Source organism: Bos indicus, chromosome 1, assembly GCF_029378745.1.
Source record: "Bos indicus isolate NIAB-ARS_2022 breed Sahiwal x Tharparkar chromosome 1, NIAB-ARS_B.indTharparkar_mat_pri_1.0, whole genome shotgun sequence".
NCBI lineage: Eukaryota > Metazoa > Chordata > Mammalia > Artiodactyla > Bovidae > Bos > Bos indicus.
The window spans coordinates 60,391,167-60,408,120 of record NC_091760.1 but is presented as its reverse complement, the minus strand read 5'-3'; the positions used below and the strand labels follow the sequence as shown (position 1 = coordinate 60,408,120).

At 36.1% G+C, this 16,954-nt stretch overlaps 1 protein-coding gene across 27 annotated transcripts in view; it reads left to right on the top strand.

The window, feature by feature from the left end:
* Positions 1-16,954, top strand: part of ZBTB20 (zinc finger and BTB domain containing 20) — an 863,676-nt gene that overhangs the window by 108,595 nt on the left and 738,127 nt on the right. The window lies entirely within an intron of this gene.

Below are 16,954 nucleotides of genomic sequence, written 5' to 3'. Positions count from 1 at the left end.
CATCAGCCTTTGTGTGTGTGTGTGTGGTGGGATCAATTACTGAGGAAAGTACTGGTAGGCAGTGTGGTCCCCAATCCAGTTGCCTGCCAGGTCTTCCCACCTGCTGTGGCTTCTAGCCCAGTGGTAGGTGAGGCTGGGTCCCAGTGTGCTGGCTGTGGGGTTTCACTGGGTCAGGACTAATGCTAGTCTGCTAGTGGACATGGCCTGGGCCCAGCACATCTGGCTCTGGGGCTGGTGCCAGCCTACTGGTGGGTGGGTTCCAGATCCCAGGGTGGCTGGCTACAGAGTCAGGGGGCCCAGGGTTGGTGGCAGCTTGCTGGTGGGCAGATAAGCCCTCTGCACTAATAAGCTAAAGGAAACACTCCAAAATAACACTTGCCAGCGCCAGTGTCTTCATGGTAGAAAGGGCTCCCCAAAATGGCTGTCAACGGTGTCTGTGTCCTCACAGGGAGTCCCAGCTGCCTCCTGCTCTCTGGGAGACTCTCCAATATCAGCAAGTTTTTCTGACCTAGGCTCTATTCATATTACTGCCTTTGTACTGGAACTGGTGTGTGAGATTTTGCATGCACCATTTAAGAGCAGAGTCTCTGTTTTATACAGCCCTCACTCTTTCCTGTACACAAGCTATGCTGACAGTCAGACATTCTGGGGCCTCAGTGCAAAACCCCCAGACCAGAGAGCCTAATGTGGATCTCAGAACCCTTGCTCCTTGGGGATTACCTTTGTAACTGTGATTATCCTCCTATTTGTGGGTCTCCTACCGGAGGATGTAGGTTTTGCTTATTCTGCCTCTCTGCCTAATCTACTCTTCTGTGGTTCCTTCATTACATCTTTAGTTATCGAAAATCCTTTCCACTCCTCTTCAAGTTTTTCTCATAGATAGTTACTCTTTAAGTAGTTTTATTTTGATGTGCCTATATGAGGAGGTGAACACAGAGTCTTTCTACGGTGTCATCTTGGCCACACAGTATTCATGTGCTTTAAAAATTTCAAGGCATTTTCTGCAGAATTGCCTAGTCAGTTGATTATGTCATCTCCTTACCTTAACTTTGTCCTAGTTTTACAACTGTTTTCAGTTGTGAAACATGACAAAGTGAACCAAGGACTGGACTTAGAAACTAGAGGTTTGGTTTTGGCGCTATCCTTTATTAACTGTAACATAAGCTGAGCTTGTAATCTAATTTATGTGAGCCTCAGTTTCATTCCTGCTAACACAAGAATTGTAATGTTTGTTGGTTTAGGCATGGTGAGTATCAAGACAGAAACTAGAGATGTTGGATACAAAATAGCTTTACAAATTTTAGGGGGTGTATACATTTATTATTATTTCAAAATAAGTGGCAACTTCTGCAAGAGAAATTAAAAAGCCCAATGAACTCAAGGTTGCACTTTTAATTTGATCTAGATATTTTTATCCTCTTTAAGTTAAATGCCTTTCCCTTTTATGCATCAACATGGTCTTTAACTCTTTAAAAGGGCTTCCAGGTGGGTTAGTGGTAAAGAAAAATCCTGCCAAATGCAGGAGACATGGAGAAGCGGATTTCATCCCTGAGTCAGAAAGATCCCCTGGAGAAGGAATTGAGGACCCACTCTGGTATTTTTGCCTGGAGTGTCCCCTGGACAGAGGAGCCTGATGGGCTATAGTCCATAGGGTCATAAAGAGTTGGACACGACTGTCTAAGCACATGTGCATGCATTTCCTTTCTAGCAATCTACTTTGTATCAGTCCAAATAGAATTCATTCTTTTAATGGAACTTTGAGTAAAGGAATTATTTAAGTCAAAAATAGAGGCTCAGAAATAATAACTGATATTATAAAGAATTGGGCACTCTATTCTGCCATCTGGTGCCTATTAACTTACCCTTGTTGATGCCAGTATTTGAAGGATTCAACTCCCCTTGAAGTATGTTTCAAAGAAAAAACTGATATTTGAAAGAAATGAATTTCTCACACTGTTGCTCATAAATTTTTTAAAATGCAAATCTGACCATGACACCCTTCTACCTGGAAGCATCATCTTTTTGTTCTCAAGGTAGACACAAGTCCTTATATTGTCCTCTGGTATTTAACCACAAAATACTTCATCTCATTTTCAATATCTCCTCACTTAGCCTCTTACACTTAGCCTTACCAAATTTTTTGCCATTTCTCCTGAACACATGATGTACTTCCATGCCTCAGATCACATCATGCTTCCTCTGCCTAAAATGTCATTCTCTTCCCTTAACTTACTACCTAGTGAAATTCTGGTATTTAAAAAAATTCCAGCTCAAATATCAACTTCTCTGTGAAGTCTTGCTTGTTATTCCTGGGAAAGTTAACCATCATTTCACTATGCTCTCAGAGCACATGCTTCTGGAATAAGACTCAGTACTTTATAAAATAACAATTTTTGTGTGTGGCTGTTATAGTTACTCCAACAGATTATAAGCAGAGGCCCTATCTTTTTCTCTTTTTGTCTGCCACTTTGCAGTCTTTGGCACTGTCAGGCTCTGAATAATTATTTGTTGAATGAATGATTGAATGATTCAGTCCTGGAGTCATTTAGCACTTTGTCAGACCACACTACTTGAAGTAAAAAAAAAAATCAACAACAGCATTTGAAAGCAATCATCATTGTATAAACTACCTATTATAGGGAAATAGAACAACTTTTCAATATTTTGCTAATAAAAATGGTGTTGGAGAAGACTCTTGAGAGTCCCTTGGACTGCAAGGAGATGCAACCAGTCCATTCTGAAGGAGATCAGCCCTGGGATTTCTTTGGAAGGAATGATGCTAAAGCTGAAACTCCAGTACTTTGGCTACCTCATGCGAAGAGTTGACTCATTGGAAAAGACTCTGATGCTGGGAGGGATTGGGAGCAGGAGGAGAAGGGGACGACAGAGGATGAGATGACTGGATGGCATCACTGACTCGATGGACATGAGTCTGGGTGAACTCCAGGAGTTGGTGCTGGACAGGGAGGCCTGGCGTGCTGTGATTCATGGGGTTGCAAAGAGTCAGACACGACTGAGCGACTGAACTGAACTAAACTGGATAAAAATCAGACAATAACTGCAGATTTCAGAAACCATCAGAAAAACATCCATGACTTAGTAGATTGAATATTGACTATTTCAGTTTATAGTTTTGAGAAGAATCATTGAATCATATGGTAAAATTGCTCTTCTGGGTAATCTAGTCCAACTCCGAACTTTGTGAATAAACACCTCCAGTGTTCATATTCTCACTACTATTTCAGGCAGGATATATTGTGTGCGAGCAATTCTGTTATTAGGAAGTTCTTATTTACTTTGTGTTGAAATCTGTATCTAGTATTTCCTACCCATTATTTTAGTATGTCCCTTGAGACCATGCAGAGTAAATCTAATATAAAGTTTTCAAATATTTGAAACCTTTCTTACTCTAATCATTCCCCTAATCCCATAAGTAGTAGCATCAATTCTCTTAATTCTTTCAACTGTTTCTTTTCTGTTATTATTCTAGTCTTGCACCATTTTTGTTCCCTTTCTTAGAATATTACAGTAGTTCTGGGTCACTGTTTATCACAATATTGATCATGTCATCTGATCATTGCTGACAAGAGGGGGACTACTATCTCTCTCATTCTAGATGCTGTTAATCTGTTAGAACAGTTTAAGATTTAATCTGATTTTTTTTAATGTCTATATCACACAGTTGACTCATATTGACCTTCTTGGAAATACTATCTCTTTCTATCTAAACATCCAGTAACAGGTCAGTGAGATATTATCTAAAAATAATATTGGAGAAGAAGTAATCTTCAGTAAAGAAGGAGAAAAAGTTGAATAAAAAGGTGAAAATTGTGTGAATTAAAACACATTGCACTGGCTAAAAACTTGAAAATATTATGATAATGCTAAACTTTTAGATTTTGCCATTTTCATATTGCAGACATATTAATCAAAGTATTTAGTAGTTTTTAGAACTACAGTGTAATTTAAATTTCAATCTTTTTAGCATTTCTGTTGAATATAACACAATGTTAATGATTTATAAAAGTATACACTTTTAAATAAAATTTGTGATTTCTCTAAGGTTGGAGACATTCTTTATATTTAGAGATAAACTTGTTTCAGGAAAATGTACCTTCAATTTTATAATAAAAATTCCAGGAAAATATGGCTTCCCTCATAGCTCAGTTGGTAAAGAATCTGCCTGCAGTGAAGGAGACCCGGGTTTGATTCCTGGGTCAGAAAGATCCCCTGGAGAAGGAAATGGCAACCCACTCCAGTAGTCTTGCCTGGAGAATCCCATGGACAGAGGAGCCTGGCAGGCTACAGTCCATGGGGTCACAAGAGTTGGACATGACTTAGTGACTAAACTACCACCACCACCATGACTTATATAGCAAAAAAAAAAAAAATATCGAGAAAACTTTCTTGGAATGAGTTTAGTCCATTCAACAAGTAATGCATGTTATTTCACTTTTCATGTTCTTGAATACTTAGGAATTTACTAGTCACGTGCAGTGCATTTACTTATGTGCTTAATTGTGCTTCCATCTGTTTGTAATTTTTAACTTTCTTTTTAGATTTTAAAGCCATTAGGCTAAGTCAGTTTTCTTCTCGTGTTGTATTTGCTCTTTTCGTGTTTTATGGTGTTATTATGCACACTAGGAGTAATCTTTGTCATCAAAGATTGTTAACTAGGTTTGTGAATACTTGCTTTGCTCTCTTCACAAATTCACTTTGGATTGATGTGTATTGGTTCAGTTCAGTTCAGTCTCTCAGTCGTGTCTGACTTTTGGTGACCCCATGGACTGCAGCACACTAGGCCTCCCTGTCCCTCACCAACTCCTGGAGTTTACTCAAACTCATGTCCTTCCAGTCGGTGATGCCATTCAACCATCTCATCCTCTGTCATCCCCTTCTCCTCCTGCCTTCAATCTTTCCCAGCATCAGGGTCTTTTCCAATGAGTCAGTTCTTCGCATCAGGCAGCCAAAGTATTGGAGTTTCAGCTTCAGCATCAGTCCTTCCAGTGAATATTCAGGACTGGATTTCCTCTAGGATGGACTGGTTGGATCTCCTTGCAGTCCAAGGGACTTTCAAGAGTCTTCTCCAACACCACAGTTCAGAAGCATCAATTCTTCTGTGCTCAGCATTCTTTATAGTCCAACTCTCACATCCATACATGACTACTGGAAAAAACATAGCTTTCTTTGACTAGATAGACCTTTGTTGGCAAAGTAATGTCTCTGCTTTTTATTTTTTATTTTATTTTATTTTTTTTAATTTTATTTTATTTTTAAACTTTACATAATTGTATTAGTTTTGCCAAATATCAAAATGAATCTGCCATAGGTATACATGTGTTCCCCATCCTGAACCCTCTTCCCTCCTCCCTCCCCATACCATCCCTCTGGGTCGTCCCAGTGCACTAGCCCCAAGCATCCAGTATCGTGCATCGAACCTGGACTGGCATCTCATTCATACATGATATTTTACACGTTTCAATGCCATTCTCCCAAATCTTCCCACCCTCTCCCTCTCCCACAGAGTCCATAAGACTGTTCTATACATCAGTGTCTCTTCTGCTGTCTCATACACAGGGTTATTGTTACCATCTTTCTAAATTCCATATATATGCGTTAGTATACTATATTGGTGTTTTTCCTTCTGGCTTACTTCACTCTGTATAATAGGCTCCAGTTTCATCCACCTCATTAGAACTGATTCAAATGTATTCTTTTTAATGGCTGAGTAATACTCCATTGTGTATATGTACCATAGCTTTCTAATCTATTCATCTGCTGATGGACATCTAGGTTGTTTCCATGTCCTGGCTATTATAAACAGTGCTGCGATGAACATTGGGGTACACGTGTCTCTTTCCCTTCTGGTTTCCTCAGTGTGTATGCCCAGCAGTGGGATTGCTGGATCATAAGGCAGTTCTATTTCCAGTTTTTTAAGGAATCTCCACACTGTTCTCCATAGTGGCTGTACTAGTTTGCATTCCCATCAACAGTGTAAGAGGGTTCCCTTTTCTCCACACCCTCTCCAGCATTTATTATTTGTAGACTTTTGGATCGCAGTCATTCTGACTGGTGTGAAATGGTACCTCATAGTGGTTTTGATTTGCATTTCTGTGATAATGAGTGATGTTGAACATCTTTTCATGTGTTTGTTAGCCCTCTGTATGTCTTCTTTGGAGAAATGTCTATTTAGTTCTTTGGCCCATTTTTTGATTGGGTCATTTATTTTTCTGGAGTTGAGCTGTAGGAGTTGCTTGTATATTTTTGAGATTAGTTGTTTGTCAGTTGCTTCATTTGCTATTATTTTCTCCCATTCTGAAGGCTGTCTTTTCACCTTGCTAATAGTTTCCTTTGATGTGCAGAAGCTTTTAAGGTTAATTAGGTCCCATTTGTTTATTTTTGCTTTTATTTCCAATATTCTGGGAGGTGGGTCATAGAGGATCCTGCTGTGATGTATGTCAGAGAGTGTTTTGCCTATGTTCTCCTCTAGGAGTTTTATAGTTTCTGGTCTTACGTTTAGATCTTTAATCCATTTTGAGTTTATTTTTGTGTATGGTGTTAGAAAGTGTTCTAGTTTCATTCTTTTACAAGTGGTTGACCAGATTTCCCAGCACCACTTGTTAAAGAGATTGTCTTTAATCTATTGTATATTCTTGCCTCCTTTGTCAAAGATAAGGTGTCTATATGTGTGGTGATTTATCTCTGGGCTTTCTATTTTGTTCCATTGATCTATATTTCTGTCTTTGTGCCAGTACCATACTGTCTTGATAACTGTGGCTTTGTAGTAGAGCCTGAAGTCAGGTAGGTTGATTCCTCCAGTTCTATTCTTCTTTCTCAAGATCGCTTTGGCTATTTGAGGTTTTTTGTATTTCCATACAAATTGTGAAATTATTTGTTCTAGCTCTGTGAAGAATACTGTTGGTAGCTTGATAGGGATTGCATTGAATCTATATATGCTGTCTATGTTGTTCATAGTTTTTCTTCTGAGGAGCAAGTGTCTTTTAATTTCATGGCTGCAGTCACCATCTGCAGTGATTTTAGTAGTTCAGTTGGTAAAGAATCCGCCTGCAGTGAAGGAGACCCCGGTTTGATTCCTGAGTTGGGAAGATCTGCTTGAGAAGGGAAAAGGCTACCCACTCCAGTAATCTGGCCTGGAGAACTAGTCCAAGGGGTCACAAAGAGTCAGACAGGACTGAGCGAATTTCACTTTCAGCATCAGCTCTTCCAGTGAATATTCAGAACTGATTTCCTTTAGGATGGACTGGTTGGATCTCTTTGCAGTCAGAGGGACTCTCAAGAGGCTTCTCCAACACCACAGTTCAAAAACATCAATTTTTCAGCACTCATTTTTCTTTATAGCTCAACTCTCACATTCATACATGACTACTGAAAAAAACATAGCTTTGAGATAAACTTGTTTCAAGATCCTCCCTTAAAACTTATATAGATTTTTCTTATGGGTCTTTGAACCTGTGACATTTACCATCCTATGTAGGCTTTAGATTGCAAGTTTAGTCCTAAGAAGTTGCTTATTTCTTTTTTATACATTTAACTATAACTTAGTAATGTGTGACTACGTAGATGGTAGTGGTACCTGTTGAAACTTTGTCGTTTGAATATAGCTGAATTTTTATAGTTGGGATAACTGAGTTATTTAATTATGGTTTTCAACTCATTTGCACTGTTTAAAAGTTAAAATGACAAAGAATAAATATTTTGAGTGGCTACTTTTATTTTAAAACAGCACTCAGAGCAAGACTGAAAGGAATAGCCACACCTAGGTCCAGTTGTATATTTTATACTAATCTCCTATCAATTACTGCTTAAAACTCCTTCCCACACCTGATTGTCATCCAGTATGTTCATACTTCTACCCCAAGTCTGCTAGCTCTTATGTGTCACAGCACCAAATGTTTTTTAGAATAGTTTAGCTTATAAGAGGATTTTTGTTTTAAACTACCAGCTATGTCTCAGTTTTGAAAGTCCTGCTTACTTAGTTAAGATTCATGACTTTACGTAAATGTAGGTTTAAGGCCTACCATACTCTGTGTTTGTGGCTTTGGTCAGTTTTCTTGATCTTATGATTTTATTTGTAAACTAAGTGGACCTCATCAGATTGTTAAGAATGAATTGTGATATTTTATGAAGAATGCTGAATAATGCGCTTGTCATTAAATAACAATAATCATAATTGTCAATAAATAATAATTATCATAACTGTACATCATTATCCCATTACATTTCTCTGTATCATCCATTTGGATTAGTAACTTCCCTGTATCTTAAAGGTTGTCCTGAATGTAGCTCTTACTTTATTGTAAAACTAGTTTCATCCTTTTAGTAACGAAACTTGAGTTTTATTTTGGATTGCTTCTTGCTAATCTTAGGGAATATTCTTGGTTTACAGTTTGTGCATGCATGATAAGTTCTCTGAGGGATTAGAGTGCTTTCAAAGGATTATTTTTGCAATCTCTGACCAAATTAGAAAAAAGAAAGTCATACTATTTCTTCAGCCCAGTGCCTGCCGATGTGATTTCCCCACTAACTTTTTACTTGTTCTTTATTGAAGGGGTGAGAGCAAGTGAAAAGTTACCAACTTTTCTACCGTATTTACCCATTTTATTTTTATTGTGGTAGAATTCACATAACATACTATTTACCACTGTAACCATTTCTGAGTGGCATTTATATTATTGTGCAACCATCACTACCACCCAACTTCAGAACTCTTGATTTTGAAAAATTAAAACTATACAGATTAAAGAATAACTCCACATTCTCCTTTTATCCCATATTCCCTGGAAACCATCATTCTATTTTCTTTCTCTATGATTTAGACTTCTCTAAGCACCTCAAGTAAATGGAATCATACAGTGTTTGTCTATTTTTGTTTGGCTTATTCACTTAGCATAAATATCCTCAAGACACATCCATGTAGCATATGTGATAATTTCTCTCCTTTCTAAGGTTGAATAATATTGTACTGTATGTACATATTACCTTTTGCTTATTTATTCATCCATCCATGGACACTTGAGTTTCTTCTGTGTTTTAGTTATTGTGAATAATGCTGTTATGAACATTGGTGTACATTTTTGAGACCTGATTTTCAATTTTTTTAGTATATACACAGAAATGGAGTTGCTGGATCATATGATAATTCTATTTTTAACTTTTGGAGGGACTTCCTTGTGATTTTCCACAATGGCTGTAACATTTTACAGTCCTACTAATTGTGTACAAGGATTCTACCTTCTCCAGATCCTGTCAACATTTGTTATTTTCTGGAGGGTTTTTTGGTGTGTTTTTTTTTTTTTTTTTAATAGTAGTCATCCTAATGAGTATGCGATAGTATATTATTGTAGTTTAAATTTGCATTTCCCTGATAATTAGTGATGTTGAGCATCTTTTCATATGTTAATTGGCCATTTGTATATCTTCTTTTGAGAAATGTCTATTCAAGACTTTTGCCTGCTTTTGAATCAGGTTGTTTATGTGTTGTTATTGAGTTTCAGGTGTTCTTTATATATTCTGACGTAAATCCCTTATCAGATATATGATTTGCAAATATTTACTCCTGTGCATTCCTGTTTTATGCTATTGATAGTATCTTTTAATGCAGAGATTTTAAAAAATTATGAAGATCAGTTTGTCTACTTTTTCTTTTGTTGCCTGTGCCTTTGGTGTCATATCCAAGAAATCATTGTGAAATTCAATATTGTGAAGCTTTTTTGCAGTTTTCTTCTAAGAGTTTTATAGTTTTAAGACTTGCATTCAGGTCATGGATCTATTTTGAGTTATCTTTGTAAATGGTGTTAGGTAAGGGTCCAATTCATTCTTTTGTATTAGGATATTCAGTTTTCCTAGCAGTTGAAAAGACTATCTTTTCCATTGAATGGTCTTAGCACTCTTATTGAAAATCATGTGACCATAATATGTGAGAGTTTATTTCTGAACTCTAGTCTGTTTTAGGAGCAGGCAATGGCAACCCGCTCCAGTACCCATGCCTGGAAAATCCCATGGATGGAGGAGCCTGGTAGGCTGCAGTCCATGGGGTCCTGAAGAGTCAGACATGACTGAGCAACTTCACTTTAACTTTTCACTGTCATGCACTGGAGAAGGAATTGGCAACCCACTCCAGTGTTCTTGCCTGGAAAATCCCAGGGACAGAGGAGCCTGGTGGGCTGCCATCTATGGGGTCGCACAGAGTCGGACACGAGTTAGAGCAGCAGCAGCAGCAGTCTGTTTTAAGGTTCCATTATGTCTTTTTTTATGCCCTACTGCACTGTTTTGAATACTATCACTTTTTAGTAGGCTTTGAGATCAGGAGATATGAGTCCTCTAGCTTTGTTCTTCTTTTTTTCAGGATTGTTTTGACTGTTCAGGAATATTGTATATTTGTCTTTTACCCCATAATTGTTTTTGTATGACTAATAGCAAGTGATTTTTATAGTTTTTAATGCATCAAACATCTGCATTTCTATCACCAGCAAATATCTAAAATATTTGTGCAATTTTCTTTTTGTAGTTATTGTATAACTTATCTCCTTCTGCTTCTTTTCTTTTCCCATTTCTCCTGCATCTACATACTTACTTTTCTTTTCTCATAACTTAGGTTTAAAAAAAAAATCACAGGTTTCTTTATAGACCTATATAGTGATTTCTGCATAAAATCTAATGATATCACTCATTCAACCAATAATTTATTGTGTGCTTACTGTCAAGGACATTTTATAGAAAGGACTCAATCTGGACCTTATTATATAAAATAGATACTATTATTTTTCCTTTTATTTCACACGAAAAATTCCATAAAATATATTTTTAGAAGGAGTAGGACCACCAAATAAGCCCAAGAAGTCATGACTCTTACCACTGGTTAACTTAGTTCATTTAAACAATTTGAATTTTCCCACTTTCCTTGAAAGCTACGAGAGAGACAATTTTGTCCTGATAGTATGACACTAGCTTATCTTTTGATAAATATGTTAAAAGCAACCAGTCTGATGTATTCAGGGTTGGATAGCATGCCCTAATTTTTGTTGACTAGTGACCTCTAAAACTTATTATATTTGAGTCCACTTAATATCAAGTCACCTAATGGAAGCACATTTCTTTCTACCAAATCATTTTGTACTAATTCAGTACAATTTTGCCCATTTAATATCAATTGACACTAAATGATTTCCTGTGCAATGTCAATTGAAAATCACTGATTTCCTGCTAATACAGCACTTAGTGTCAATTTTTGTGTGCAGCAAAAGCATTTTTTCAATTAGCTACACCATATAATTTTTTGTTTTTAGTTGTTTCCATGTCCTGTATGATAATAGTTTTGTGAAACAAAGACATGAGAAGGAGAAAAAGATGACTTTCTTCCTTGGCATTAAATAACTGAAATATAATGATTTTATTTTTAGTCTGTAGGTCAGAAGATCATTGGAAAACTTTGGGATATGTCAAGCAATGTTGCAGTAATTTGGCATTAGCAGTATATAGTACTGTGTATTTTTGGACATTGTCTATACTAATATCCAAAATATGTTTTATCTGACAGAAAAATATTTTAACTGAAAAAAAAAATCTAACTTGTGCCTCCTGTCATGATTTAGCTCAACATGACCTATTATTGAGTAAGATGAGCTCATTTCAATATCCTCATATACTCTTACTAGTAAGTGAGGCAATGTTACCTTCACTAATTCACAAAAATTGGAAAGATTTATGGCCTAGTACAGCTGGGATAACACAGATAAAGGTGTTCTTTTGATTAGATTATATCAAGTTTATTCAGAAAGTATTTCTGTATTACCCTATATATAGCTACCATTTTGGATGGTGATGGGGAAGGAAGAAAACAAGTTGATTTGCCCTGTCCTAGAGAATAATGAAGAGATATACATTAAAATAGGTTTTTCAGGTGGTGCTGGTGGTAAAGAATCTCCTGCCAATGCAGGAGTTGTGAGTTTGATCCCTGGGTCAGGAAGATCCCCTGGAGGAGGGCATGGCAACACACTCCAGTACTTTCACCTGGAGAATTCCATGGACAGTGGAGCCTGGTGGGCTGCAGTCAATAGTGTTGCACAGTTGGACACAACTGAAGTGACTTAGCATGCATGCACATATATAAAAACATAGAAAATTATTTAAAGCTATGAATACAATATGTACATGTTAAAAGTTTATTCAATTGTTTAGCTATTTCGCCAAATATGTAATAAAATATCTAACTAGAATAGGGCATTGGCCTCTTCTTGTAACAGAACTCAAAGTCTGATGAAAGAGAAGATATTCACAAGTAAGAAATAATTAAATAAAAATAAACTTTAAATGATAAATTGTGGGACACAGTCTATAAGTGTGTTTCTAGATTTTTTTAAAAAATCAATATGATCTGGGGGTACTCTAGGGTAAATCACTGAGTTCTATCCTGAAGGAAGCTTCTGGTCTCTCTTGGCAAGAAGGACAGAATGAATTCTCATTAAGTAGATGTTTTTTTGTTTGTTTGTTTCTTTCAGCCTTATACTGTTTGATCCTTCTTATACTGTTCAACTCCCAGTTGACATTAGCTCTATTTTTGAATAATCCTGATTAAAAGAGTTTTCAACAGTATTTCAAACTTATACTTTTTGAATGCATAGTACATTTATAGATACAGCAGTAGGCACTGGGAATAAGAGAGAAACAAAATGTAGCCCTTTCTCTTGGAACTTTACTCATAGGAGTCGAATGATATGTGCACACAGAGATAGATAGTAATATTACATAATATTAGCTTGATGGTGTGCAACAGTATGCTATGGGCAAACAAAGGAAGGAAACTATTGAAGTCTGGGAAAACTTCTTGATATATGTAGAGAGATGAGAAATGATCCTTGAAAAATGAAAAGGAGATGACTCGACGAGGGAGGGATTGTTTCTTGGGTCAGAGACAACTATGTGAGTAAAAGCAAGGAGATTATCAAAATGGTGTGTGTGGGAATTCATTATCCCCAAATAAGTACAGATGTTATAAAATTAGCATTGTAACATACATGCTGTTTTGTAACATTTTTTCATTTAAGAGCATACATTAATCATCTTTTCTCAAATTTTTAATTATTCACAGGACTTTTAAAAATTGTTACAAAGTATTCTGTCACATGTTGCAAATAGTTTTCTTCAGAATTTTTTTTTTGCCTTTTAATATTTGTTTTTGCTATATAGAACTTTTTATTCTTTATATGTACAAATCAACTATTTTTTAAAAAAATCTTTTACATTTTTCTTATGACTTCTGCCTTTGTGCTTATGCTTAGAAAGACCTTCTCTAACTTAGATTAAAAATTCTCCTATATTTGCTTCTAGTTCTTTTATGGTTTCATTGTTTACATATAACTCTTTAAACCATCTGGAATTTTATTTTGATATACAGGGTGAGATAGGCTCTAAATTTACTCTGTTCTAAATATTTAACTGGTTGTCCCAGCACCATCAATTGAAAAATCTATGTTTTCCCCCGTTGATTCAAAATACATTATTTATCGTATGCTAAATACTTAATTTACAAATGGGTTTGTTTCATGCCTTTCTATTCCATTCCCAGCTTTTCTATTTTTTCTCTCCAGTTCTTTCGGTGTCTGTATTCTTTACTTGTACTATTTTAACCATTGTGGCTTTTACAATATAGTTTAAACCTGTTGAGAGTTCCCTTTTATTCTTTTTCTTTTTATAAGAATATTGACTATTGTCATCCAGTTAATCTTCCATAAGAACTTTAGAATAATTTAGTAACTGCCCTCTCACCCCTGAAACCTGCCCAGACTTCAATTTCATTGGACTTCTTTTAGAAGTTGCTTTACATTTATGAATTGTTTTGGGGAGAATTGACATATAGATTTGTTAAGTGGAAAAGCTGGATTGAAACTTTAGGCAAAGGGTGCATTTTAGTTATATGTGACTATAAATAACATCTGTAAATAAATGTGTGTATTTGACAATAGGCATTTTTTGTTATTCTTGTTTTGGTTTGGAAGGTTTTTTTTTTTTTCTTATTTTTGCTTTTTATTTCCTATACTTTTCTTAGTAAAAGCCCATGTATATTTTTATATTGAAAAATAAATTCTTTAAATTTTTTGTTTATGTCATCAGTGACCAGAAGTGAGAAAAGAAGGAAGAAATATTGTTAAAGGGAGACACTAGGTCAAGGGGATTTGCATTAGAATCAGGGTTATATACATGTTCTGAAAAATAAAAAGCCGATAAAGAATTCATTGAAGGTAAGGAGGGAGAAGTGATAATTGATAGAGCAAAGTCTCAGAGATTTAAGGGAGATATAAAAATTAAGTATACAAGTGGAAATGGCCTCAAGTAAAAGGAAATGATAGTAGGTTGGAAATAAACAAATGAAAATACAGCATGTATTGAGTCTATCTGGTTATCATAATAACTCTATTATATAGTATCCTTGTTCTGCAGATGAGGAAATTGAGTTCACAAGATATTACGTGAAGAACAATTAAATTCCAGAAAAGTTCAGTGAGATAAAATCTGGGATTTGTATAATTGAAGCAAGTGAGGCATTTATATATTATAGATAGTATGATTTCAAACTACCAAGAAGTAATTTGGGATAGATTGCCAGTAAGCACAGTACAGTGAACATGTAGAAAGTGGATGAAGGAGAATCTTTATGAATAGGCTTCGTCAAAATAAACCTTATTTATCTTGAGTTTTCTCCATTTTTAAATTTGCTGCCTTGACCCCCAAACTAAACACTAGTTATTTCTTAAGCTTCCCTTTGAGACTTGAAATCTGTAAAAATACTTTTTTGGAGTCTTCTGGTTCTATTACTAAATGTCTCCATATATTTGGGTATACCCCCAACTTTGCAACATTCCTTATGCATTTTTCTGATTATACAATCTTCAGTTTATCCACTTAAATTTTATTAAGCCACTTATTTTAGGTTAGGCATTGTTAGCATTGGGGATACAAATATAAAAGAGGTTTCAATTATTTATGTAACTCCATTATGATATTGTGGAATCTGTAAACTTTCATGTCACAGGAGAATCAAAAAATATTTATGCAAATTATTCACATATGTATCAAGCCTACGAGCAAACAGAGTTTATTCTGATTTAAACCCTTCATTTTATAGGGGAGAAAAACTTATTCCACAGATATTAAATTATCTTTTCCTATAAACATTATATTAAATAATCTCTGTTTTCCTCAATAGGTACACTTCTCATTATGTGATTCCATGAATCATTTTCTTGATATATTTAAATATGTATGATTTTATTTTATTCCTATTATTGTAAATATCATTCAGTTCCAATTAGAAAACTATCTTGTGCTATTTTTTTGTATCTGAGGTAAACGTTCATAATAATGTCAAGCATTAAGGCAAGCATTTATAATTTTAAATCAATATAGTCTCTATTTTAGTAACAACAGTTACTAACAGTAACTCCTACTACCACTACTATTAACAGTAATAATTAGATTTGGTTGTATTTCGTAAGTGAATAAGTATGTAATGTGTTGTTTTGTTTAAAAATAATAATGTCAAGGCATAGAAAGGCTTATTTTATGTGGAATAGGTAACCCTTGCTGCTGTGATTGTAGTGTATGAAGAAGCTCTTCCTAAGATTTCTTTCATAACAGCATACTACGTTGCAGGAAGGGGGACCCCTTCCAGGGCCTGAAACTGGGCTCTTGTCTAACACTAGAAAATGAATTATCCAAAGAGACACATGTGCTGACAAAGCAAGAGATTTTATTGGGAAAAGGCACCCAAGTAGAGAGTAATAAGGTAAGGGAACCCAGGAGAACAGTTTTATGGTGATGGGATTAATTTCCAAGTTGTCTTTAGCCAGTCATTCTGACTCAGAGTCCTTCCTGGTGGTTCACACCTTGTTCAGCCAAGATTGATGCCAGCAAGAAGGATTCTGGGAAGAGGTCGGACATATGGTGTCTCCTTTTGACCTTTCCTGAACTCTTCTGGTTGGTGGTGGCTTATTAGTTATGTGTTCCTTACCAGGACCTCTTGTCGTTAAACAACTCGTGCAAATGGTTACTATGGTGCCTGGCCAGAGTGTGCAGTTTTCAGTCATGTGCTTCCCCTAACAACTATATAACAACTAAAGTTGAAATTCTCAACATTAGCACCAGTTCCTTTCAAATGTAATGACCTATCAATATGCAAAGAAGGTGTGGTGTACATGCTTTACTCTTTTAATATTCAGTGTGACAATTTGTGAGACTGTTTTCCCAAGCTACCTATCCAGGAGGTGTATCTTGAATGGAAAAATGGGATTAACCAACAGGTAACAATGGAAACAGTGACAGACTTAATTTTGGGGGGCTCCAAAATCACTGCATATGGTGACTGCAGCAATGAAATTAAAAGACACTCGCTCCTCAGAAGAAAATCTATGAACAACCTAGACAGCATATTAAAAAGCAGAGACATTACTTAGCCAACAAAAGTCCATCTAGTCAAGGCTATGGTTTTTCCAGGAGTCATGTATGGATGTGAGAGTTGGACTATAAACAAAGGTGAGTGCTGAAGAATTGATGCTTTTGAACTGTGGTGCTGGAGAAGACTCTTGAGAGTCTCTTGGACTGCAAGGAGATCCAACCAGTCCATCCTAAAGGAGATCAGTCCTGAATATTCACTGGAAGGACTGATGCTGAAGCTGAAACTCCAATACTTTGGCCACCTGATGTGAAGAACTGACTCATTGGAAAAGACCCTGATGCTGCAAAAGATTGAAGGCAGGAGGAGAAGGGAAGACGGAGAATGAGATGGTTGGATGGTATCACTGACTCAATGGACATGAGTTTGAGTAAACTCTGGGAGTTGGTGACCGGACAGGGAATCCTGGCGTGCTGCAGTCCATGGGGTCACATAGAGTTGAACACGACTGAGCAACTGAACTGAACTGAACTGAACTGAAGTTGT